The sequence below is a fragment of the Mesoplodon densirostris genome, chromosome 13, assembly GCF_025265405.1.
Source record: "Mesoplodon densirostris isolate mMesDen1 chromosome 13, mMesDen1 primary haplotype, whole genome shotgun sequence".
Taxonomy (NCBI): Eukaryota; Metazoa; Chordata; class Mammalia; order Artiodactyla; family Ziphiidae; genus Mesoplodon; species Mesoplodon densirostris.
Window position 1 is genome coordinate 71,343,301 of NC_082673.1, and position 27,562 is coordinate 71,370,862.

Genomic DNA, 27,562 nt, shown 5'->3' on the forward strand with positions numbered 1-27,562 from the left:
TGACTGCAGGACTTCAACAGGTCTGGAGGAAATGGACTCCACTATTGAAGGGCAAACAAAAAGTAGTGTGTGCATCAGGAGCCAGTGGGAAGCAGCAGTGACCCCCATAGGAAACTGAACCAGACCTACCTGCTAGTGTTGGAGGGTCTCCTGCAGAGGCAGGGGGTGGCTGTGGCTCACTGTGGGGACAAGGACAGTGGCTGCAGAGGTTCTGGGAGGTACTCCTTGGCATGAGCCCTCCCAGAGTCCGACATTAGCCCCAGCAAAAGGCCTGTAGGCTCCAGTGCTGGGTCACCTCAGGCCAAACAACCAACAGGGAGGGAAGCCAGCCCCACCCATCAGCACACAAGCAGATTAAAGTTTTACTGAGCTCTGCCCAAAAGAGCAACAGCCAGCTCTATCCACCACCAGTCCCTTTCATCAGGAAGCTTGCACAAGCCTCTTAGATAGCCTCATCCACCAGAGAGCAGCCAGCACAAGCAAGAAGAACTACAATCCTGCAGCCTGTGGAACAAAAACCACATTCACAGAAAGATAGACAAAATGAAAAGGCAGAGGACTCTGTACCAGATGAAAGAAGAAGATAAAACTGCAGAAAAACAAATAAAAGAAGAGGAGATAGGCAATCTTCCAGAAAAAGTATTCAGAATAATGATAGGGAAGATGATCCAGGACCTCAGAAAAAGAATGGAGGCAAAGGTTGAGAAGATGCAAGAAATGTTTAACAAAGACCTAGAAGAATTAAAGGACACACACCTAGAAAAGTGAAAGAACAAACGAACAGAGATGAACAATACAATAGCTGAAATGAAAAATACACTAGAAGGAATCAATAGCGGAATGACTGAGGCAGAAGAATGGATAAGTGACCTGGAAGACAGAATGGTGAAATTCACTGCCACAGAACAGAATAAAGAAAAAAGAATGAAAAGAAATGAAGACAGCCTAACAGACCTCTGGGACAACATCAAATGCACCAATAATCACATTATAGGGGTCCCAGAAGGAGAAGAGACAGAGAGAAAGGACCAGAGAAAATACTTGAAGAGATTATAGTCAAAAACTTCCCTAACAAGGGAAAGGAAATAGCCATATAAGTCTAGGGAGTGCAGAGAGTCCCAAGCAGGATAAACCAAAGGAGAAACACAACGAGACACATAGTAATCAAATTGACAAAAATTAAAGACAAAGAAAAATTATTAAAAGCAACAAGGGAAAAACAACAAATAACATACATGGGAACTCCCATAAGGTTAACAGCTGATTTCTGAGCAAAAACTCTACAAGCCAGAAGGAAGTGGAATGATATATTTAAAGTGATGAAAGGGAAGAAACTACAACCAAGATTACTCTACATGGCAAGGATCTCATTCAGATTTGATGGAGAAATCAAGTTTCACAGACAAGCCAAAACTAAGAGAATTCAGAACCACCAAACCAGCTCTACAACAAACGCTAAAGGAACTTCTCTAAGTGGGAAACACAAGAGAAGAAAAGGACCTACTAAAACAATTAAGAAAATGGTATTAGGAACATACATATCGATAATTACCTTAAACGTGAATGGACTAAATGTTCCAACCAAAAGACACAGGCTCACTGAATGGATAAAAAACAAGACCCGTATATATGCTGTCTACAAGAGACCCACTTAAGACCTAGGGACACATACAGACTGGAAGTGAAGGGATGGAAAAAGATATTCCATGCAAATGGAAATCAAAAGAAAGCTGGAGTAGCAATACTCATATCAGATAAAATAGACTTAAAAGTAAAGAATGTTACAAGAGACAAAGAGGGACACTACATAGTGATCAAGGGATCAATCCAAGAAGAAGATATAACAATTATAAATATATATGCACCTAACAAAGGAGCACTTCGATACATAAGGCAAATGTTAACAGCTATAAAAGAGGAAACTGACAGTAACACAATAATAGTGGGGGACTTTAACACCTCACTTACACCAATGGACAGATCATCCAGACAGAAAATTAATAAGGAAACACAAGCTTTAAATGACACAATAGACCAGACAGATTTAATTGATACTTATAGGACATTCCATCCCAAAACAGCAGATTACACTTTCTTCTCAAGTGCACATGGAAAGTTCTCCTGGATCACATCTTGGGTCACAAATCAAGCCTCGGTAAATTTAAGAAAATTGAAAATATATCAAGCAACATTTCCAACCACAATGCTATGAGATTAGAAATAAATTAAGGGAAAGAAAAAGTAAAAAACTCAAACATATGGAGGTTAAACAGTATGTTACTAAATAACCAAGAGATCACTGAAGAAATCAAAGAAGAAATCAAAAAATACCTAGAGACAATTGACAACAGAAACATGATGATCCAAAACCTATGGGATGCAGTAAAAGCAGTTTTAAGAGGAAGTTTATAGCAATACAATCCTACCTCAAGAAACAAGAAAAATTCAAATAAACAATCTAACCATACACCTAAAGGAACTAGAGAAAGAAGAACAAACAAAACCCAAAGTTAGTAGAAGGAAAGATATCATAAAGATCAGAGCAGAAATAGATGAAATAGAAACAAAGAACACTATAGCAAAGATCAATAAAACTAAAAGCTAGTTCTTTGAGAAGATAAACAAAATTGATAAATCTTTAGCCAGACTCATCAAGAAAAAGAGGGCAAGGACTCAAATCAATAAAATTAGAAATGGAAAAGGAGAAGTTACAACAGACACCGCAGAAATACAAAGCATTCTAAGAGACTACTACAAGCAACTCTATGCTAATAAAATGGACAACCTGGAAGAGATGGACAAATTCTTAGAAAGGTATAAACTTCCAAGACTGAACCAGGAATAAATAGAAAATATGAATAGACCAATCACAAGTAATGAAATTGAAACTGTAATTAAAAATCTTCCAACAGACAAAAGTCCAGGACCAGATGGCTTCACAGGTCAGTTTTATCAAACATTTAGAGAAGAGCCAACACTCATTCTTCTCAAAATCTTCCAAAAAATTACAGAGGAAGGAACACTCCCAAACTCATTCTACAAGGCCACCATCACCCTGATACCAAAAAAAACAAAAAACAAAAAACAAAAGATACTGCAAAAAAAGAAAATTACAGATCAATATCACTGATGAATATAGATGCAAAAATTCTCAATAAAATACTAGCAAACAGAATCCAAAAGCACATTAAAGGTATCATACACTATAATCAAGTGGGATTTATCCCAGGGATGCAAGGACTCTTCAATATACACAAATCAATCAATCTGTGATACACCATATTACAAACTGAAGAATAAAAACCATTTGATCATTTCAGTAGATGCAGACAATTTTGCTGACAAAATTCAAAACCCATTTATGATAAGAACTCTCCAGAAAGTGGACATAGAGGGAACCTATCTCAACATAATAAAGGCCATATATGACAAACCCAAAACAAACATCATTCCCAATGGTGAAAAACTGAAAGCATTTCCTCTAAGGTCAGGAAGGAGACAATGATATCCACTCTCACCACTATTATTCAACATAGTTTTGGAAGGCCTAGCCACAGAAATCAGAGAAGAAGAGGAAATAAAACGAATACAAATTGGAAAAGAAATAAAAGAGTCACTGTTTGCAGATGACATGATGCTATACATAGAGAATCCTAAAGATGCTACCAGAAAACTCCTAGAGCTAATCAATGAATTTGGTAAACTTGCAGGATACAAAATTAATGCACAAAAATCTCTGGCATTCCTATACACCAGCAACGAAAGATCAGAAAGAGAAATTAAGGAAATAATCCCATTCAACATTGCAACTAAAAGAATAAAATACCTAGGAATAAACCTACATAAGGAGGTAAAAGACCTCTACTCAGAAAACTATAAGACACTGATGAAAGTAATCAAAGATGATACAGACAGATGGAGAGATATACCATGTTCTTGGATTGGTAGAATCAATACTGTGAAAATGACTACACTACCCAAAGCAATCTACAAATTCAATGCAATCCCTATCGAATTACCAATGGCATTTTTTACAGAACTAGAACAAAAAATCTTAAAATTTGTATGGAGAGAAAAAAGACCCCGAATAGCCAAAAGCAATCTTGAGGGAAAAAAAACAGAACTGGAGCAATCAGACTCCCTGACTTCAGACTATACTAAAAGCTACAGTCATCAAGACAATATGGTGCTGGCAGAAAAACAGAAATATAGATCAATGGAACAGGATGGAAAGCCCAGAGATAAGCTCACACACCTATGGTCAACTAATCTATGACAAGGAAGCAAAGATATACAATGGAGAAAAGTGGTGCTGGGAAAACTGGACAGCTACTTGTAAAAGAATGAAATTAGAACACTCCCTAACACCATACACAAAAATAAACTCAAAGTGGATTAAAGACCTAAACGTAAGGCCAGACATTATCAAACTCTTAGAGGAAATCATAGGCAGAACACTCTATGACATAAATCACAGCAAGAGACTTTTTGACCAACGTCCTAGAGAAATGGAAATTAAAAATAAATAAATAAACAAATGGGACCTAACGAAACTTAAAAGCTTTTGCACAGCAAAGGAAACCATAAACAAGACGAAAAGACAACCCTCAGAATGGCAGAAAATATTTGCAAATGAAGCAACTAACAAGGGATTAATCTGCAAAATATACAAGCAGCTCATGCAGCTCAATATCAAAAAAAACAAATAACCCAATCCAAAAATGGGCAGAAGACCTAAATAGACATTTCTCCAAAGAAGATATACAGATTACCAACAAACACATGAAAGGATGCTCAACATCAGTAATCATTAGAGAAATGCAAATCAAAACTACAGTGAGGTATCACCTCACACCAATCAAAATGGCCATCATCAAAAAAATCTACAAACAATAAATGCTGGAGAGGGTGTGGAGAAAAGTGAACCCTCCTACTCTGTTGGTGGAAAAATAAATTGATACAGCCACTATGGAGAACAGTATGGAGGTTCCCTAAAAAAATTAAAAATAGAACTACCATATGACCCAGCAATACTACTACTGAGCATATACCCTGAGAAATCCATAACTCAAAAAGAGCCATGTACCACAGTGTTCATTGCAGGACATGGAAGCAAGCTAACATTAAAAAAACAAACAAACAAACAAACAAATCAAAACTACAATGAGGTATCACCTTACACCAGTTAGAATGGGTATCATCGGAAAAATCTACAAACAAGAAATGCTAGAGAGCATGTGGAGAAAAGGGAACCCTCTTGCACTGTTGGTGGGAATGTAAATTGATATAGCCACTATGGAGAACAGTATGGAGGTTTCTTAAAAAACTGAAAGTAGAATTACCATGTGACCCAGCAATCCCACTACTGGGCATATACCCAGAGAAAACCATAATTCAGAAAGACACATGCACCCCAATGTTCACCGCAGCACTATTTACAATAGCCAGGTCATGGAAGCAACCTAAATGCCCATCAACAGAAGAACGGATAAAGAAGACATGATACATATATGCAATGGAATATTACTCAGCCATAAAAGGAATGAAGTTGGGTCTTTTGTAGAGACACGGATGGGCCTAGAGACTGCCATACAGATTGAAGTATGTCAGAAAGAGAAAAACAAATACCATACGTTAATGCATATATGTTGAATCTATAATAATGGTACAGATGAACCAGTTTGCAAGGCAGAAATAGAGACACAGATGTAGAGAACAAATGTATGGACACCAAGGGGGGAAAGTGGTGGTGGGGGGGAGTCGGGTGAGATGAACTGGGAGATTGGGATTGACATGTATACACTAATATGTCTAAAATAGATAACTAATAAGAACCTGCTGTATAAAAAAATAAAAATAAATAAATAAATATAATAAAAGACAAAAAAATTAAACAGCTTAAACAACTAAAAAATCAGATAAAATAGGAGAATCAACAGTTTTCAGAAACTGGACAACTGGTACTGTAGGATAGTCATGTCTGAGAGAAGTGAAACAAACAAGATAAGCCCTACAAGTGACCCATCTTAATACCTGGGGAGCACATACTGGCCACAGCATAGGGACTGGGCACCCAGACAGAGCTGAGCAGTCTCCCTGAGTTGTATAGATAGAGTTTGGGATTCAGAGAGCCCCAGGTGGATAATATTCTGGATACAGAGTACTGGGGAGGGGAGAGCTTCACTCAAAAAGCTCTGCACAGTGGCAGAGAGTGACCCTGGAGTCTTTGGCTAACTACTGATTAGCACATACGTGTGAGAAAACTATAAAGGCCAAAGAAAGAAAGGGAGCATTTAAAATAATCTTCAGGGAAAATACAGTGTGAAAAAGAGTTACTACTTTCACCAGCCAGAATAGAAAGAACTCCTAACACACACGGCATTAAATAGAGTCCTTAGAGAATATTTTCTCAGGAGTAGGGCCAAATTAAACCTAGACTAAAGGCTGCTCTAGGTTTCCCTTAACAAAACTGTCAACAAATAACTGTGTTCTAGAAAGAAGTCCCAAATTATTTAAAGGGATAAAAAAAATCCAGCAGCTAACAATATAAAATTCACAAAATCTACTAATCAAAAATTACTAGTCATGCAAAGAAACAGAAAAATATGACTCATAATGAGGAGGTATATCAATCAATATAAACAGACCCAGAAATGACAAATGATAGACTTAGTAAAAATCAAGGAGGCTAATCAACTATAATAAATGGACTTCTTATGTTTAAAGAAGTAGAGAAAATTTAAGTATGATCAGGATGGTGTGGAAAATATGAAAAGATACAAATGAAACTTATAGAAATAAAAATAGCAATATCTGAGTTGAAAAATACCCCAGGTGGGATTAACAGCAGATTAGATATGGCAGAAGTAGAGGATATAAAATAGAGCCATAAAACTATACAACATGAAATAAAAGAGAAAAGATACCATGGGGGAAAGGAATGAATAGGGAACTGTGATATAATATTAAGTGAACTAACATATGTATAAATGGAATCTCAGAAGGGGGAGGCAGTAAAAATATTTGACGAAATAATGTCAGACTTCGATGAAAACTATAAACCCACAGATCCAAGCAACTGAGTGACTTCAAGCAAAAGAAACATAAAGAAAGCCACATCAAGGCAAATGATAATTAAATCTCTGAAAATTAATACCAAAGAGAAGCATAAAATTATATTGGAAGGGGGCTTCCCTGGTGGTGCAGTGGTTGAGAGTCCGCCTGCCGATGCAGGGGACACGGGTTCGTGCTCCGGTCCAGGAAGATCCCACATGCCGCGGAGCGGCTAGCCCTGCAAGCCATGGCCGCTGAGCCTGCGCGCCCGGAGCCTGTGCTCCGCTACGGGAGAGGCCACAACAGTGAGAGGCCCGCATACGGCAAAAAAAAAAAAAAAAAAAAAAAAAAAATTATATTGGAAGGAAAAAAATTAAAAATAACAGACTTCTCATCAGAAATAATACAATCCAGAAAACAGTGTAGTTATATCTATAAAATATTGGAAAAAAACTGTCACCCTAGAACTCCATAATCAGTGAAACTATCTTTCAATATGAAAGTGAAATAAAGACTTGAAGGAAAAGAGAAAAATATATATATCATCTGTCATGAGTCAATAGGTTAGAACATGAGACAAAGAATAGTCTGATGAAAGTGGGGGGAAAGGATGCTCACTTATATAAGTTGTCCAGGAAAAGACCTCCTCCCCAAAGAGGTGACATTTGAACAGAATCCTGAGGGAGGCAGTCATGAAAATGTCTTTGTGACAGAGAGAAAAGCAAGTGCAAAGGCCCTGGGGCAGAATTGTGCTTGATGTGTTCAAGGAACAGCAAGGAGGCCAGTATGGTTTTATATCAGAGTGAATGGGAAGAGAAATAACAAAAGGTGAAGGTGCAAAACAGGTTGTACAAAACGAAACCACTTAAGAAGAAGTTGCAGTTGTCCAGGAGAGAGATGATGGGCTTGGAGCAGACTGGTAGGTGTTGTAGGTAGAATAAAACCCAAATGTATCACATCCTAATCCCAGGAACCTGTGAATATGTCACCTTACATGGCAAAGTTATCTCTCCAGATGTTATTAAGTTAAAGACCTTGAGGTGGAAGATTATCCTGGATTAACTGGTTGGGTCAATCTGATTATATAGATCCTTAAAAACAGAGATCCTTTCCCAGCTCTGGGCAGAGGGAGATGGGAACATGAAAGCATGGCCAGAGAGATGCAACATTGCCGGCTTTGAAGATGCAAGAAGGGGTTATGAGCCAAAGAATATGCACTAGAAGCTGGAAAGGGCAAAGAAAAGGATTCTCCCCTAGAGTTTCCAGAAAGCAACATAGCCCAGCAAACACCGTGATTTTAGCCCATTGAGACTCATGTCAGGCTTCTGACCTACAAACCTGTGAGAGAATGAATGTGTGTTCTCTTAAACCACTGAGTCTGTGGTAATTTGTTACAGCAGCAATAAATAATGAACACAGTAGGGAGGAAAGTAGAAATGTCACTATGGCTGCAGTAGAGAGAACTGGCCAGGGAACAGAGAGGGCAAAACTGAAGGCAGGGAAGCAGTTACGATCAACTCTTTGTTTTCTGTGTCCAGGTTTCAGCTCCCACATTTAGCCATTAGTTAAAAAGAGGTATATTAATGTGTCTCTACTAATGCCAAACATAAAAAGAGAAATTTTCACCATCCTTATCCATTTAGAAGAACAAAATATGCTTATCAAAACAAAAATGTAGTGTGTATATATATATATATATATAATGGAATATTACTCAGCCATGAGAAAGAATGAAATAATGCCATTTGCAGCAACGTGGATGGACCTAGAAAATATTATGCTTAGTGACATGTCAAAGACAAATACTGTATATTATCACTTATATATGGAATCTAAAGAGTAATACAAATGAATATATATGCAAAACAGAAACAGAATTACAGATATAGAAAAAAAACTTGTGTTTATCAAAGGGGAGAAGGAAGGGGGAGGGGCAAATTAGGGGTATGGGATAAACAGATACAAACTACTATATATAAAATAGATAAGCAACAAGGGTATACTATATAGTACAGAGAATTATAGCCATTGTTTTGTAATAAACCTATAATGGAGTATAATCTGCCAAACACTGAATCACTATGCTACATACTTGAAACTAACATAATATTGTAAATCAACTATAGTTCAATTACACAAATAAATAAAGTATTCATATTTTTTAAAAAGCATGGAATGGAAGGCTGAGCAGTGTAGTGAAATTCCAGCTAGAAAAGGGGCCATACAGGCTGATTAAAGAGAAAGTGATTATAGGGAGAATCACTATAGTTAAGATCACATCAAAATCATCTTTAATAACACCAAATAAAAGTCACTAGAGATGATTTCTGCAAAGGCAGACATTGCAAATCACTTCCCATTGAAGTACCCTCAGTGTTTCCTGCTGAGCCCTCTTCTATGGGTGGTGTGGGGCGAGGAATGTGAAGTAGACATGTATCCCCAGAGCAGGGCTGTCAGCTCCAGAAACCCTTCTGCTCAACTGGGAGGACTGTCAAGACTACCCCTCGAGTCCCAGCCTCCTACACCCAGGTTTCCAGAGCCCTGAAGTCACTCTTAATAATCGGAGTGAGATCAGTCAATATCCTCCATGCCCACATGGATGAAAGTCATGTCACAAGTCACTGAGCCCGACGTGTCTCTACAGATTTGCAGCATCTGGCCCACATCTGGGCAGCTCAGGAGCGCGTCGCTGCTCACCAGAATGCTCTTCTTCTCAGAGCCGCCTTCTCCAGTCCATAAACTTCCAGTGTCTCCAGCTCTTGCTTCTCTTTCTGGAAACAGATTTCTTTTTCTGTGGCAGCAAGATGCTGAGGAGATTCAGAAAAAAAATTCCTGTTCATTTTCAAATAGGACATCACCAACACAGCAGAGGACATGGACTTAACGCCACCAACAATCCATCAGTGCCTCTTCTTAGACAAAGCAGGGTCACCGAGAACAATACCTGCTACCAATTTTTGAGCACTTACTGTGCTCCAAGCACTGTGTATGTATAGGATTTAATTCTCACAGTACCACCTTGAAGCAGGTACTATTATCTCCTCTTTAAAGATGAAGAAATTAAGACTGGAAGAACGATAATTTGCCAAAGTTCTTGCGGCTTGTATATACCAGAGTGAGGATTCGAACCCATGTCTATCTGACTCCACTAGGCTGAAGCCTTCTGGCAGATAATGAAGAAAACTCCTGGACCCCTTGACACCTCTCTCACACACATTCAAACACTTAAATGTTAGGTTAAACCATGTATAGTCTGTAATGGAACTCAGGTGCCTTAAACAACAACTACAGCCTCCAGTGGTCTCATCCAGAAAAGTATTCAGCATATATTTGCTACCTGAAGCTGGGGGTTACAATGAGAGCCAGATTATCTCGAAACAAAGGACTCAGATTTGACTGGAGACGTTCATTTGTAACTGCACTGGCACATTTGCACTTCCGTAAAGCTGACGGCTTCCTCTCATTTATCCACAGCTGATGGGAGCCCAACCTTTTGGTCTGTGCAACTGATGAGTCTTCCCATTTGAGTCACTTTTCGTGCTGGAAATCCTTCCAGATCACTATCAGGAATCTCAACCCTAATCCTACTGGCAGTTCAGAACGGCAGATAAGAATGAGTGATTTGGTGGAGAACAGACTTGGGTTCAAATCCCAGCTGGACCACTGATTAGACATACCCCTGTGGGTAAGTCACAGCTTTCCGCACCTCAGTTTTCCCATTTGTGAAACGAGGATAGCAAAACTTCACAGGGTTGTAACAAGATCAATGAAGGTAATGTGCGTAAATCTCTTCACACAGTGGCACATAGTAAGCAGTCAACAAATGTTAGCTATTAGTGCTATTACCACATAGCTCAGGACACAAGTGGCAATTAAAGCCAAGGACAAACAACACAGACCAGGGCAATGGGCCCTTCACCCCCTGTGAACCCCAGAGAGATCTTAGCAGAAATCGAGCTGAAGCTGGGCAGCACGGAGAGGAAAGCTCGCCGTCAGCACATCTGAAATGTTTCCAGACGTTCCCCAGGTGGTGTACTCCAACTAGCCATGGCCTGTCACACTGGGCTCTTCTCCTGTCCTGTCCCCCGAATCCATTTCAGTGGTCCCTCAAGGGGGAGCAGACAGAGATGATCCATGAAGATGATTCACTGGGGTGAAAAAAGAAAGTATTATGACTTCCATTTATATTTTTATGTTTTTTTAAACTTATATTCGATACTATGTATAAAATAGACAACTGAGGGGAACATACTGTATAGCACAGGGAACTCTACTTAATGCACTGTGGTGTCCTAAATAGGAGGGAAATCCAAAAGGGAGGGGATATATGTACATGTATGGCTGATTTATTTTGCTGTGCAGTAGAAACAATGCAACATTGTAAAGCAACTATACTCCAATAAAAATTAATTAAAAAAGATAGTTATAGGGCTTCCCTGGTGGCGCAGTGGTTGGGAGTCCAACTGCCGATGCAGGGGACGCAGGTTCGTGCCCCAGTCCGGGAGGATCCCACATGCTGCAGAGCCACTGGACCCGTGAGCCATGGCCACTGAGCCTGTGAGTCCAGAGCCTGTGCTCCGTAACGGGAGAGGCCACAACAGTGAGAGGCCCGCATACCGCAAAAAAAAAAAAAAAAAGTTATGTTCATATTTGTACTGAATCCAAAGATACACATATAAATATATTTGGGATACATGATCATTGTTTTTAACTAATACGGAGTGAAATCTGAAAAAAAAATGTGAAGATGAGCATTCTATCCAGTTCTTAAAGATATATAAGGTTATAAGGTCAAGTACCGGGCAGGCATCATTCAGTCCACAAGGGTCAGGTGGGTAAGCACCACCTCAGTGCTATCAGCTGATCAGTCACTGGTCCTTCCTAATGTGTTACCTTTAGAAGTCAGCACAGAGCCCAAACCCAAATTATCAAGGCAGCTTGCATAGGGCTCTGGACTGGGAGTCAGAATATTTGGATTTACAACCTGGCTCTGCTTTTTACTTGTGTGACATCACTGGGTAAGTCATTTAACTCTGAGAATCAGTTTCCTCCTCTCTTTCTAGATGAATAATACATACCTCAAAGGGTTGTTGTGACCTCTAAGTGAGGTGATGTCTATCGAAGGGCTTCAGTGACAGTTGAATCTAACTCATTCATCTCTTGGCAGCTGAGCTGAGAATAGTGATGATGGATGGGTTAACACCAGTTGATTGTCTGCTCTGGGGAAAAGGAGAACTGTTCTGTGTCGTGCTAGATGAGAAGATCAATACAGGGAAGAATTTTTGGAACAGAACTAAAAATCGGCACTGTCTTGCCAAATATTGGATTCCCCATCACAGACATACACGTTCAAGCCGAGGCCCTATGTCTAGAGCTTTTGTAAAGCAGACTCATTTTGAGTGAGAAGTTTGGTGTAGACAACTTTTACTAAAGTTTTATCACTCTAAGCCAAATAAAATGAGAATTCCTTAAAGAGTAACATGATCGCTAGCAATATTAGGCCCTCTGGCAGGTCAAGGGGAAAAAGATGGGTATTTGGGCTCAGGGGTAGCTTTTGATATACTTGAAACCATACATCTCCTAATTCATCCACAGTAGACCTACCTCCCAACAGTCCTTCAAATCCCTGTCATATAAAATAAGTTGTTCAACAATTCACTTAGCCTGGTGTCCAAAACCATTTGATTTATCCCTACTTACAGACATGTTGTTCTGGAAAGATGCTCAAGAGGAATAAATCACATCAGTGTCAAAACTTTAAACAACTCATTCACAAATATTTTATCTCCAGCCCAGACCTTGTCTTTGAGGGCCAGACCCATATAGTCAACCTAAAACTTCCCATCTAACTTCAACACTTCCTAAAATAAACTTATCATGATGCCTTTACCCCCACCTTCTAGCTCTCCTTGTCTTGCTGAATGATACCACCATCCATCCATTTGTCCCACTCAGAAGCCTAGGGTCATCCTTGCCCCTGCTTACTCCCTCCTTCCCCATATCTTATCATTTTTACATTATAAATACCTCTTGAATGCATCTACTCCTTTCCCCTCTCTTCCACCACTCACTACTTTAGACCAAGCTTCTGTTACCTGTTGCCTGGACTACTGCAGTAGCCCCCCATGGTCTTCCTCATCCAGTCTTACCCTCCTCCCATTGCTCACTACTTGGGCTTCCCAATACTCCTAAAACAAAGCTCAAAATGAGCCACAGTGTGCTGGGATGTCTGGCTCTGACTCAGAGCTCAGCCCATCTCCTTCCTGCTCTCCCTCCCTCGTCACTTCAGCCACGTTGACCGTCTTTCTGGTTCTCATACTCTCATGTTTCCATCCATTGCAGGGTCTTTTCTCAGCCTTCCCTCTGCCAGGAAGACCCTTCCTTTATATGCCTCCTTAGGTCACACTCATCCTTCTTAAGGGTCGCTTAAGAAGCATCATCATTTCTTCAAGGAAACCTTCTGTTACCTCTTGGACCATCTCAAACGTGCCTATTTTAGGCTCTTAGGGCAATAATTAGCACTTGTCACAGAAGATGATGTATATTTGTGTGTGATTATTCTTATTTCTGTACATTTCCCCCAGTAAACTATAAAATGTATGAGGACAAGAACAGTGACATTTTTGCTCACCACTGGGTCCTAGAATGTTGCACAGTGCCTGGGATATAACAGATGCTCAATAAATATCTGGTAAATGACTAAACAAATCATGCTGAATGAAACTAAGAATAAATGTTCTATGTGCAAGTCTCTTCATCTCCCTTACCCTGATTTTACCTCTATGAAATTGGGAGGCAGGAGAAGCAGGTAAGAAATAAACGGGAGAGGAAATCACACAGCACCTAGAATGGCCAATGACTCAAACTCTTTTGTTCCAAAATGTGAAATTTCAAAAATTCTAATGGAATCAAAGATCCAAAAAGAAAATTGTGCTCCTGCCGAGCTCACAAATACATGCTTTTTCCCCCCCCATAAATAGAACAAACAGATGCTATCTGCGAGGCTCACAGCACATCTGTGCAGATAAAGCAGCAGCACTGGGGTGTCCTGGGAAAGAATTGATTTGCATGTTTGCTCTCTGGTGTGCACATGCTCACACATTCCTTCCAGAGAGCTCTGAAATGGCCACTTTCAGAGAATCTAGGTTGTGGTTTTGCATGTATTCTTCAAGTTCACCTTCAGTCCCTGTATTTGAGAAATATTCGTGTTTTTTAAAAAAAGTTTTAAAGAAAGCTTTGCTGGCTGGAGGGCTTCTTTCCTCCCCGCCATCCTCCCTTTCTCAAGTTCTCACATTTGAGGGTTGTCAAGTTATCATGCTTTAACTAATCCAAACAAAGGTAATATGAGAAATGACTAAAAGTTTTATGCCAAGTATGAAAATCGCCTGAAGAAGATGGTGGCACCAACCAGTCAAAGGACTCAACTTCCTTTCTGAGAAAATAGGACTTTGAGATTTACTTACAGTATTTTCTCCTAAGGATCTCAAAATCTTTTTCTTTCTTTTTAAATATTTAAGAGGTTACCTGGTAAGGAGTTTTCTTAAGCAAGGTGGACAAACTCAGGCCTGTGATGTCCTTTTTTAAAACAGGCAGTAGCTGAAATGAATTGAAAGTGATTTCCTAATTCCCACAGGAGACAATGCTAAAAAAAAAAGAGGTGGGAATGGGAATTCTTTGCTCTGGGAGCCCAGGCTGCAGAGCAGCTTAATCTAATTTGCATAGGAGGCCGGGAGTTCCTGGAATTGCACTCCCATGTGGCCCTTACAATCCCACCCCTATTTCCACCACTGACCATGTGCTGCTTTTTTATGGTAACTGGACATTAAGCTTCATAAAAGCAGCAAAGTTCAGCTAATCACTTAGAAAACCAGGCGAATGAATACACTACTCTAAAATGGTGACGTCTTCCAGAACCTTTGGTAGTTACTGAAACAAACAAGGGAATACTGTATCTACTGACAGTTAAGCCAAAAAAGAAAAAAAGTTCATGTTTCCTACTCAATATATTTTTCTTCGTTCAGACTTCAGACAACTTCACCCTACCACACCCAGCTACTTGTGACTGGTTCCAAAGAGTGACACCAGCTGATGAAAGACGACATTCTTACAACTCTTTCCCGCCAAAGACTCCTGGTGAGATGGCCCTTCTCCAGCAGACTATACACTTCATCATCAGTGTCTGTCCTTCTGTCCCCAGAGAGACAGGCTCCAAGGGGAAATCACCCTTCCGAGGCAGCTCTGGATCAAACCTTGGGAAGTGAAACCAGGGATGTGCAGATCAGCTCGGACTGCTGGCCACCCCCTCAGAAGCTGAGTCACTGACCTGGCCGGTTCATTTAATCGCTTGGAGAGTGGTTAGACTGAACAGGACATGTAGTGATTAGTAATTCAGACCGGTCTCAGAGCTTCATGTTTTTCACTTTTAGACGCCAACTGCAGCCTTTCTCTTGGAGTCAACAGGAAGTGAGAATTGCAAGCCAAATTTGACACCACTTGACGTAACCAGGGATGGACTTGGGCCCTCCACCCAATAACACAGAGATTTTGAAAGTCAGTCCTTCTAGTTAAACACATCAACCTAGTACCAGGGGCAGAATAAGGAATTAAGAATTGAAGAAAACTTATTTTGATAACTCAGACTTAACCCTGTCTTCTTATCTAGCTTTCATTGAATAAACAAGTAAATTAAAAAAAAAATTTCTGTCTCAGATATAGATCTGAAGATGGTAAGAATAAAAAGAAATAATATTTATTAAATAAGCTACTCCTCACACTAATTAGAAAATGATTGTGATGGAGGGAAACACAAAATCTACTTTCCCGATTAATTTTTTTCATCATGATGCACTTGTGAAATATCCTAAACTGGGCACAGTAAGACATGGCCACGTAGTCAAAAGTGAAACAGATAGACTTTTTATGAAACATTTCCTATTTCTGGTTACAGTTACTGTTGTGATGATTGATTCGTGTTCAGCCATTTCCAACTACAGTTGTGGTACTAGCAATGAGATTTAAAATTTGATCATTTTACATGGACCGTTTGGTGAAGGAAAGTAATATGTGTATGTCTTTGCACTCACTCTTGTTCTTTCTCTATTCTCTGTCTGTCCTCTCCAATCCATCCCATACCTAGTCCCCAGATTACTTTTCCTAAAATATCACTGCTGTGCATTTATTCGCTTGAAATTGGCTGAAACCTGACCACACGTCAGTGGTCCCTTAGCTAAAAACTGACAAGAAAAGGTAAACATGATGGTTTTACCCTTGAAATGTTCATAGTCAGTGATAATTCTCTATTCAAAAGTCCTGGTTCTTTCCAGGACTGTGAGATCCAGTTCAAACTTTAACCTGATAGCTCTAAACTCCTAAATTCAGTCCTTACCAGAATTATCTTCTCCCAAAGTGCCCACATGCAAGCCCATACCCCTGCCTCTCCACCACATAGTCTAAAATGCCCCTTCCTTTATATATCCATTCCCTCAGAACCTAACTCACTTACCTGTCACAAGACCGTGTCTGATCACTCAGCCTTTTCCTAAATTCCAAAAGCCCGGATTATCTTGATCAATTTTCAGCTTAACACTACCCCACATACCCTGTCCTGACCAAAATTCAACTGTAAATATGTAAATACATACATACATTTGAACCTACATATATACATACCTGTATATTAAAGAAAAGAGAGCTGGACTTGGGACATTCATTCTGTAATGAAAACTGGGGCAAAAGCTCCATTGGGGTAATGAGGTTGGGATTATCATTTTACAAAAACAGGAAGGGGGAGGGGTTCCCAGCTATGTCATTAGGAGGAACATAAATTTCTCGTGTAACTCAGATAGGATACTCTTTAGAAGAAAATTAATTATTATTACAGGAAGCTTTGTTTATTTCAGACTCTTTAGGAGAAAACAGTAGCTCCCTGATACAGAAGCCTTTGCTCTTTCCCCACTTCCCTCTGCCAGGCTTCAGAGTGTCTCCTTCCTGCTCCCCTCCCTGACCCTCCACCACTCGCACCCCCAGCTCACCCCAAGGAGACACCAAACATTAGCACCTACCCTTTCTTAGAGTCAACAAAGATTGAGTGGAAGGAACAGTCCAGTGCACCTTCCTTTTCTGTAGGGATGATGGGGTATCTATCCTAAGAAAAGAGGACATCAAAATGTGGACGAATAATAGAAGAAGTCTTCTTGGAGCAAAGGGAGGGGAGAGAAGGAGCTTGGGGCATGTCCATGTGGAAAACCCTTGGAATCTAGGCAATATGGTCCCATCTCTCATGTGGGGCAAAGCATTAAGTAGGTTCACCCAGTTCCTGATTCTCCCCTCTCCGCCTCATGGTTTATGACTCTGAGGCAGTTAGTTACCTAAACTCTTCAGGAGGAAAAAAAAAAGGAAGAAAGATCAGTAATCACAAATGTGGAACGAACCATCAGGGGTTATCCCAATACTTCACTGCATATTATAAACTATTGGGAAAGACCTTCCTGAGGATGACTAGGAATCTAGGAAATTATAAAGCTGAATACCACCCTGCTCCCCAGCCCCACTCACAGTTTCCACCATCCCCAGCAGATATCCTGAGGGCCCAAGTATACCCAGCACTGAAGGAGCAAAGACCCCCTTTGATTGGAGGAAAACTAAGACATTAAGAAGACTTTCTTTGACTGCCTTCTTTCTGTGTCTCTCCACTTGACCATGGATGTTTCAATCACAAGTTAAGCACTGTTTTCATTTGATGAGTCATCTTCAGTCTTATGAATTATTGTGTCAAAAGAGTTTCTTACAATATGTTCAGAATAAGTGTCATGTCGGGAAAAAGTGCTCACAGGCAGCTACTCAATTCCAGCTACATTTCTACCTGTGGATCACACAGAAGTCTGGCTTGACCTTGCAATAATTTTAATTTCTTCTTTCTTGGTTCCCCACAACTTTGAAGCCAACTGTTATTCATCTTGTTTACACAAACCCAAGAGTATCAAGCATGGTGTACATCAATACTTATAGCCTTTGTCATGTATGTCTGCTACAGTCATTAAACGTATGTGCCAAGATTCATTGTGTCCTTAATCACTTTCTTTATCTGTAAAACAAATAGTTTGCAGCAACATGGATGAACCTAGAGATTGTCATACTGAGTGAAGTAAGTCAGAAAGAGAAAGACAAATATCATACAATAACACTTATATGTGGAATCTAAAAAGGGTACTTATCTACAAAACAGTAATAGAGTTACAGATGTAGACAACACACTTATGGTTACCAGGGAGTAAGGTGGGGAGGGACAAATTCGGAGACTGGGATTGACATACACACACTACTATATATAAAATAGATAACTAATAAGGACCTACTGTACAGCACAGGGAACTCTATTCAATACTCTGTAATGACCTATATGGGAAAAGAATCTAAAAAAGTGTGGATATATGTATATGTATAACTGATTCACTTCGCTATACACCTGAAACTAACACAACACTGTAAATCAACTATACTCCAATAAAAAGTTTAAATTAAAAAAAAATTGTAATAACACATACCCACAACCATAGATTTGTAAAGATTAAATGAGTTAGTATGACCTATATGTATTTAGACCAGGCATTGGAAAACTTCTCTGTAAAGGACCCTATAGAAATATTTTTAAGTTTTATAAGTCAGGCAGTCTCTGTCTCAATACTCACCTCTGTCATTGTGGAGCAAAATCAGTCCCAGACAAATGAGCATGGCTGTGTTCCAATAAAACTTTATTTACAAAGAGAGGTGGTAAACTGGATTTGGCCCATAAGCAGGTGGTAAACTTTGATGGCCCCTAGATGAAAGGATAAGTGTTTGATAAATTTGGTATGATCACACTTATTACCTAATCAGTGCTAGCAGTTCTTCATGTTCATATTGTGTTTCTCTTTCTTAGTAACATCTGGAATTGAATTCTGGATACCTTAATTTACCTATCGTCACTGTGGCCACTGATGCAGAAAGGAAAGGTAAGAGGGTTTTCATCTTGCTTATACGTGCATATCATCTAGTGGTAGAAAAGTGTAATTGCAAGATTTTTTTTTTTTTTTTAATGTCCTGGGCCTTGTTCAAGCACATCCTGGTAAGAGGGTCGCTTCTTCAGTCTGCCCACAGTGGGCATCTACAACTGGACTAAAGGGCCAGTCCGATCCACCTGGTCTCAAGGAACTTTCCAACAGGCCTTTGACAGGAGTTCTTATAACTCAGAGTTTGATGTCAACAACCAAAAGTGTTCACTGAGGAGATAAAAAGAAACTATTTAAGAAATAAATATTATTTATTAGTCAATTAACTGTTTATATATGTGTTTAATAATACTAACAAATCCTTCAGAGAAACCATACAGTATAGGTATGTTTTTATCTTATTAGCCTTCACTATGAGCCCTTAGCATAAGGTGGTGGCAACTCTTTGAGTCCAGGTCATATTTCTCTTTATATCCTTCATGGATGCTGCCTACTGGTCACTACCTCCTTCCTGTCTACCTTCTGTGCTGACCCATGCTGCATTTGTACTTCCCCAGATCATTGCCAAGAACACTAACTGCTGAGAATTCTCAGTCTTTCTGTAACTAGGCAGAGGTTAGAACTTAAGTAAACAGGATCTTCATAAAAACCACCGTTCTAGAACTCAGGCTCTTCACTATTAATATTTTTTGTGGAGAGCCTCTCCACCAGCATATTCTCTGAAAATAATTTTGATACATGGATGCCTGCAGATTATTATTATTATTATATATTAAGATAGTTTGTTATTATGGTGAAGCAAGTATATCAGAAGACAACTTTTTTTTTTTTTAAGGTAAGTGGATTTATTTCAAGAGAAACACACTCTATAGACAGAGCGTGGGCCGTCTCAGAAGGCGAGAGCAGCACCAGGGTATGGGGTTGTCAGTTTTTATAGGGGTGGGTAATTTCATAGGCTAATGAGTGGGAGGAGTATTCCAGCTGTTTCAGGAAGGGGGGGATTTCCAGGAATTGGGCCACTGACCACTTTTTGATCCTTATATTCGGCCTTAGAACTAGAAGACTTTTTTTTTTTTTTTTTTTTTTGCGGTACGCGGGCCTCTCACTGCTGTGGCCTCTCCCGTTGCAGAGCACAGGTTCTGGACGCGCAGGCTCAGCGGCCATGGTTCACAGGCCCAACCGCTCCGCGGCATGTGGGATCCTCCCGGACCAGGGCATGATCCCATGTCCCCTGCAATGGCAGGCGGACTTTCAACCACTGCACCACCAGGGAAGCTCTAGAAGACACATTTTTTAAAATGTATGTATGTATCAATATTAATAGTGAGAAAAAAGGAAGTCTCCAGCTCTATACTTCCTTGATGTGTCTCCCTCACTGAACAGAATTCATTTATGGACCTTTGAGGAGTTACTTTATAATAAAAAGAATTCTGACCTCTAACAACTTGATCTTTTTTTCCTCCCCTGGAATCAGTAAGACATCATTGGGTTTGTATCCCATAAGCGAGTTCATATCCCATCAGTGACGTGACTGACGGCTGGAGTTTGGGATGCTTTGTCAGCAACAGAGGAAGCCTCCTGCTTCCACACCCCACCCCACCCCCGGATGGCTCTGCCTGCCCCCCTTCTTCCTGAGATTCACAAGTATCCAGAGTTTCTCAAATGCTCTTCCACCACTACCACCATCACTACAACCACCACCTGCCTTCCAGAGCCACCGGCTGGCCTGGGACCCACTTCCCCACCTTTTTTCCTGGACTCCCTTCCTGGGTATCTGGGTCCCCTCCTCTTCATTCCTACTGCCTTGACTTAGAAGGATCTCCCTCCTCTGCTTTTGAGGAAATTCTTGACTCCATTCTACATTTCCAAACAAAAATCGCTATTTTGTTTCCCCCAAATCATGAAGCTGACCAGAAAAACTGTATTGAATTGGCCACAGCGCTGTTTGGACTCTCTTTGTGATTTTTGGCTACTCGCTCTTCCCAGTAGTTTACACTGACATGTCAGATTTTCCACAGTGGTCATGTAACATACCCATTCCTCCTTACGCCTATCTTGGGACTCACCCAGCAAAATTTAGGATGCTCTTGGGATCATGTATAAAGAGAGTGCTGGGTGTTAAAATGACATGGACAAAGTTCTTACAAGACCATAATTCTGCCCCTGGTTATGATAGAAATTAGCTGAGTGATCACTGGACATGAATTGCCTCGCAAAATAGGAGGTCGGCTTCAATGTGCAATCAAGTCGCTCTCAGCTCAAATAATCTATCGCTCTGGATGTATCTTTGCTTATTTTTTAAAGAGGACACCTGAGTTCTAATGACAACCCATTGGTCCTCATTTTAGGTAAAGTTGCCAGAAAAGGACTTTGTGATGCCTGGTCCTGTCAACCTTCCATCCTCTGTTACCAGTATCTTGAAACTTTAAAGTTTTTTACTGTCATCATTGGGTAAATTCTTCGCTTTGGACACTGCTTAACATTTCTTCCAGAAATGCCTTTGCCACTGACGTATCATCCAACATGGATTTGAAATTGTCCAGTTATAAATCCTGGACCTGCTTGCAGTCAGAGTTGTCTTCCCTCCCAGTCAAATCCCTCAGGGCCTGGATTTAGCATGGACTTCACGGCCCTTCATCTTAGAAAGGATCTCGGGATCCTTCTGGATACTATGTAGGTTTCCTTCAATTTCAGAATGTCTGTTTCCAAGTTCTACAAGAAAGAGATATTTTTGAATTTTTATTTATGGCCTGTATCCTGCTTATGCCAGCAGATGCATCAAAGATACCGCAACTAAAATAGGATTTTTATAGGAAAACAGAATTGAGGCCTTAATTAATTGCTGACATCATATGTACTCCCTCAGAAAACCAGCTATTCAGAAATGACTCCGCTCCCTTCTGGCATAATTTACCCCCTACTTCTTCATTATTATTAAGGACATATGTACAGAAACAGGATCTGCGCCTTGCTGGACTTCTTCCATGCCAGCCACTCATAGCCCAACTGACGTTATAATCCTTCCTTTTTCACATTACAATTGGTTATTGTGCAAATGAATATGTTCTCCCAGGAACAGATTGTGACTTTACATGGAGCAAGAACAGGCATTGGAAGCAGATGAACTCTCAGCAAGCCAGGACTGGGACCTCACCCCAAATGCCCTCGATAAGACACAAAGGAAGAAATAAATAAATACAAAGAAAGGAAAAGAACAGAATACAAGGTGAGGTAAATTATTTTAAACAAACTTGGAGCCAAGTTATTTAAGAGATGTCAGCTATTTTATAGCATGTACATAAATTTTCTGAATTTTCATTCTCAAGGCAGAATCTCTACGGAGGATCCTTGTAGCCTCAGCTTCAATTCTGAGGTCTATTCCTCTGCTTTTCCTGTAAATACAACTTGGGTTCCAGCAAAACAACTATTTTACTACTTTTTGTTCCTACATATATTTCTATACCATTACTTATTTTAATCTGACCACCTGGAATGCCTATTCTCAACCATAAGCCATTCCATGCATTCTTCAAGTTCTTTCTCAAATATCATCCTCCTCATCATGTCTTAAAGTGTAAGGAAGAATGATGAGTAAGCCATGGAGAGATCAGATGTGATGCTGCAGATGGACTGAGCCTGGTCATTTTTGTGGTGGTTTTAATTTTGGAAGCAGACACACAATGGACAGCAGAATGGACTTATCAGTAAAAGAGACTTGATGAGCTTATTAGAGAACCTTCTAGAACTGTGTTGTTCCTTGCTGGTGATTTAGTAACTACTCCCTAAAACACATTTTATATTGTTTGTCCAAAGTTATGCCCTTCTCATCATCAACCAGGGTGATGGTCTCTCTGAGTATGTACCTGGGAAGAAGGTGTAATGGGAAGGCCGAATATACACAAAGAAAAATTAAAGGGAACTACAAATTCAATATCTCAACAGGGAGAGCAACATTTCATTGACATGTGCTATGTTCAGGAAGTTTGTTTAGCACTTTACACAACACCTAATACACTGAGTCTTCATTCAAAACAAAAACACAAACAAAAAACCCTATGAGGTGAGCAGGAGAATCTCCACTTTACAGGGGGTTCGGGAATTTGTCCAAGGTTCCACAGTTAGTGTATGAAATCCACGTCAATCCATTTCTAGAGCCTCCTCAAAGGCTTGTCCATCACTTTCCAGAAGCAGACCAGCTATGGTCTCATCCACCTAGTGTGTTCTGTCCACCACAGCACACCCAAGTGTAGCTGCAAATTTATGAATCTAAAAGTCAGCCCTGAGGCAAGAATGGTTTAGAAATGCTTCAACAGATAAAGCTCAACAGACAGTTGGGAGGCCTCAAGTTCCTCCCCTATCTTCTCCTCCTATGTTTCCTGTGTAGCCTTTAGCCAAACATTTAATTCTCACCTTCAAAATGTGCACGTCCTCCTCCCGTTGCCTGAATCCTTCGTGGAGAATGGCTACTCCCCTCTACTTCCTCTGTGAGCCTTTCTGCCTTGCCAGGCACAATTCCTTCTTCTGAATTCATCTGAAACATCCTTTTATACATACCTCTTTTAGCTACAGCAGTTCACAATCCTTTAATTTCTTGTTCCCATCTCAGGTCTCCCACCAGCCTGGGAGCTCTTCAGAAGCTAAATACTCTGTCTTATTTATCTCAGCACATCAACGCTTCAGAACATGCACTGAATACAGAAACACATTAAAAGATGGATGTTTTAGGGCTTCCCTGGTGGCACAGTGGGTAAGAATCCGCCTGCCAATGCAGGGGACACGGGTTCAAGCCCTGGTCCCCGAAGAGCCCACATGCTGCAGAGCAACTCAGCCAGTGCACCACAACTACTGAGCCTGTGCTCTACAGCCTGCGAGCCACAACTACTGAGCCCATGCGCCTAGAGCCTGTGCTCCGCAACAAGAGAAGCCACTGCGATGAGAGGCCCGTGCACGTCAACAGAGTAGCCCCCACTCACCGCAACTAGAGAAAGCCTGCGCACAGCAATGAAGACCCAATGCAGCCAAAAATAAATAAAATAAATAATTTTTTTAAAAAAATTAAGAAATGTTTTAAAAACAATGTTTTACATATGTACAAACATATGCTGTTCAGAGTGGTGTGTCAGAAAAAAAATCCAAATCCAATGCATAATTTTTAAAAATTTGTAATCCGTGTTTAACAGTTTTTTTAAAAAAAAAATATGGCTCCAAAAAATGAGATAAACTCAAGTATCTCCATCCTCTTATTTGAGAAACATGGTTCTCACCACTCTCATGGGAGACACAATCAGAAATGAAGGGTAAGAAAGCAGTTGAATAAGTATTTATTGAATTGAATTGTTTTTAATTGAACTGAATTAAACTACTAAAAGAGTCTTAGCTTCCACTGATGGAGATCACAGAGCTCTTTGGGTGGAGAGTGGACCCAGAGGACAGAAAAGGGCTGTCTGTGGGCTCAAGAGCTCTGGGTCACGATTTCTCAACCCTGGTTGCAAATTACAATCACCTGGGGAGCTCAAAAAAAATTTTGGATGCATGATTCCCACCCTTAGGGCATCTAATTTAATAGGATTGAAGTGGGCCCTTGGCATCAGTATTTTTAAAGCTCCCTAGATGATTTTAATGTGCAACAAGCCATGAGACGATTCCTCCAGAGAACAGGTTACTCTGGCATAGCTGTGCATTTCTGTGGCTGAAAGGCCAAAAATAGAAAATTTGATCTGTGGTACTGGGTCCACTTGCATCTCATTTCAGACTCAGCAAGCCAAGATTTTCCACCTTCCCACAACTGATGCAGCAGGAAAGCTTGCCTGCAGCCTGTCCCTCCAGAACTGGAAGATGGGAGGCAGACAGGGCAGGTCCCTTGCATTTCTAAGCAAATCAGACCCACCCTGTGCTCCAGAAAGTAGCCAGGAGAAAACTCAGCGTTTTGACTGGGATTCGATTGCTATCAAGCAGCTCTCTTCTACTTCCGTTGTACAGGGTTGGCACCAGGTAAAGAGATCCAAAGGAAACACCTGGGAAATACTGTGATACAGCCGCAGCTGTGCCTCCACAGGGAAAAAAACCAAAAAAACCAAAAAACCTGCCTGAGGCTTTCCCTTCTCTTTAAGGCTTCTTCCCCACTTTATTTTCCTGTTGAAAAGTTTCAAGATGCTTTACTACAGTTACACAATCTCTCCACCCCCATCCACAGCCTGCAAAACGTCAGCCCCTAATCTTCCAGCCAGGGCCACTGCGTTCCCCAGAAGGTCACTCTCCCCCTAAAGCTGCTGCTTTGCAGGAAACTCGAAAACCACTTGGCTTCTCCACTTAAGCAATGTGTTTTTCTGCTGTGTTTCCAAAAGGCTCTTGGAGATTTCATGTTTGTATTTTCCCCTTTTCTGGCTCCACATTCTCCTATGTAAATGAAGAAAGCTCTTCCAGTAGGGATGAAGGCACAGTTGGAGCTCTGGCTGATTTCATCCACATTTGCTCTCACTTAAAGTAACTTTTCATGTACTGCTTAACGGGAATTCAGAAGAATTTAAGAAAAAGCCCTTTAAAAATCGATTCCAAATAAAAATGGAGCCATACAAATTCATCTGAGAAATAAATATTGCAGGCTTATTGCTGAGCGTTGTTAAAAATTTTATTTATTTCAGCCTTTTGTTATTCAATTATTAACTATGCAACATGTCCTGCTAAATCTTTTCTCCTACACACAGTTCAGATTTGACTTCTTACATTTATGACTTTGTTTATGCATTTATCTTTTAGTACTTACCTGAAACCCACACCATCTCCCCCCACCCCATATAGCTTAAAAAAAAATCAAGGGCTTCCCTGGTGGCGCACTGGTTGAGAGTCCGCCTGCCGATGCAGGGGACGCGGGTTCGTGCCCCGGTCCGGGAGGATCCCACATGCCGCAGAGCAGTTGGGCCCGTGAGCTATGGACGCTGGGCCTGTGTGTCCGGAGCCTGTGCTCCGCAACGGGGGAGGCCACAGCGGTGGGAGGCCTGCGTATCACAAAAACAAACAAACAAACAAACAAAATCAAGGGGTGAAAATCAGGAAAGTCGTGTCCAAGGAGATTTCCCTTTGGTTCTGTCTGCTCCAGGGCCAAGATTAGACAAGAGGAGTGAGGCAACAAATTAATGCCTTTCAGAGGCAAAAGAAAAATCAAGAATACTGAAATGGTCTTGATTTAGATTTTTGATATTTTGTTTTTTATGAAATGTTTGCATTAATTTTGATTTTTCAAACTATAGCATTGAGATATTATTTATCCTGATGACTGAGTTTGTTGGGTGCCACTTGCATTTTGTGCCCAAGTCCCAGTTACAGTCTTCCTTGAAGGACTGGGCACCAGTCACATAGATGGACATAACAGAGACTTCAAGGAATGATGTAATGAGACTCTTTACATTGGGGTATTGAGAGCCTCAAGTCTAGGTAGCTCTTGTGTATTGGCAGTGAAGTTATTCCAAACAAGAAGCTTAGTGTGATTAATTCCTCAGGGATCTTAGGAGCCACTGAAAACGGTATTTGAGTCTGCAGATTATGGTTAGAAGCAGAACCTCAACCCAGGATGCCTGCACTCCTCTGCCTTGGGAAGCAAGCTGTCATTCAATTCAATTCAAGGAGATATTTGCTGAGCCCCTCCAGGGGTCAGACACTGTACTAGGTGCTATATACAACTCTGAATGAGATAGCCTCAACCCTGCTTCCGTAGACTTCAGAGCCTAGTACGACATTCGAAACAAATTTTTCAAAAGTAAAAAGCAACAATATCAGTGCTCTAACAAAAGTAGTAAGAGAAGAGTCTTAGCACAGAGGCAAGAACTCCTAATCTTGAGAAGATCCTCCAAGTGAAGGCATAGAAAGGAAGGAATTAATATATGTGAGATTCTAAGACTCTGAAAGTGTGTGTGTGTGTGTGTGTGTGTGTGTGTGTGTGTGTGCATGTGGCTCAGACCTCCTGCAAAGTATAACTTGAAAACACACCTCAGAACATCTGCATCCTGATTGCTCTGCCTGCGTTCTCCACACCCAGTCAATAGGACACGTGCTTGGAGTTGTTTGAAGAGTAGTCATTGAGGCTCACACTCAGCTATCTATACCCCCTAGTTGGGTTCCACTGGTAACCAAGGACACACATTTGTTAAATAGCCGGACAAGGGCAAGGGTGCCAAGGCTTGTAATAATAAAACAACTTACCTCCATTTGAAGCTAAAGCATGCTAAAATTGAACCTTCATCCTTAACTTCATGATCAACGGTGTGATTGCTAATACCATCCCATCGGTTCCTTTAGGCTGAAGACTTTGAAGCAGTTTATTTAAGATTCATTTTTAGGGTCATAAATTGAAAGTAGTTAGGAAAAGATGGAAGAGAGAATGATTGAAGGAAGGGTCTTTACTTAATTCCATCTTTGTAAATACATGGGACTTGATGTTACCAGGACTCTCTGGACTTAGCAGAAAAGAATGAGATCATTGATACAAACCAGTTTAACCTACAAGTAAAGTGAAACGCCTCAGTCTG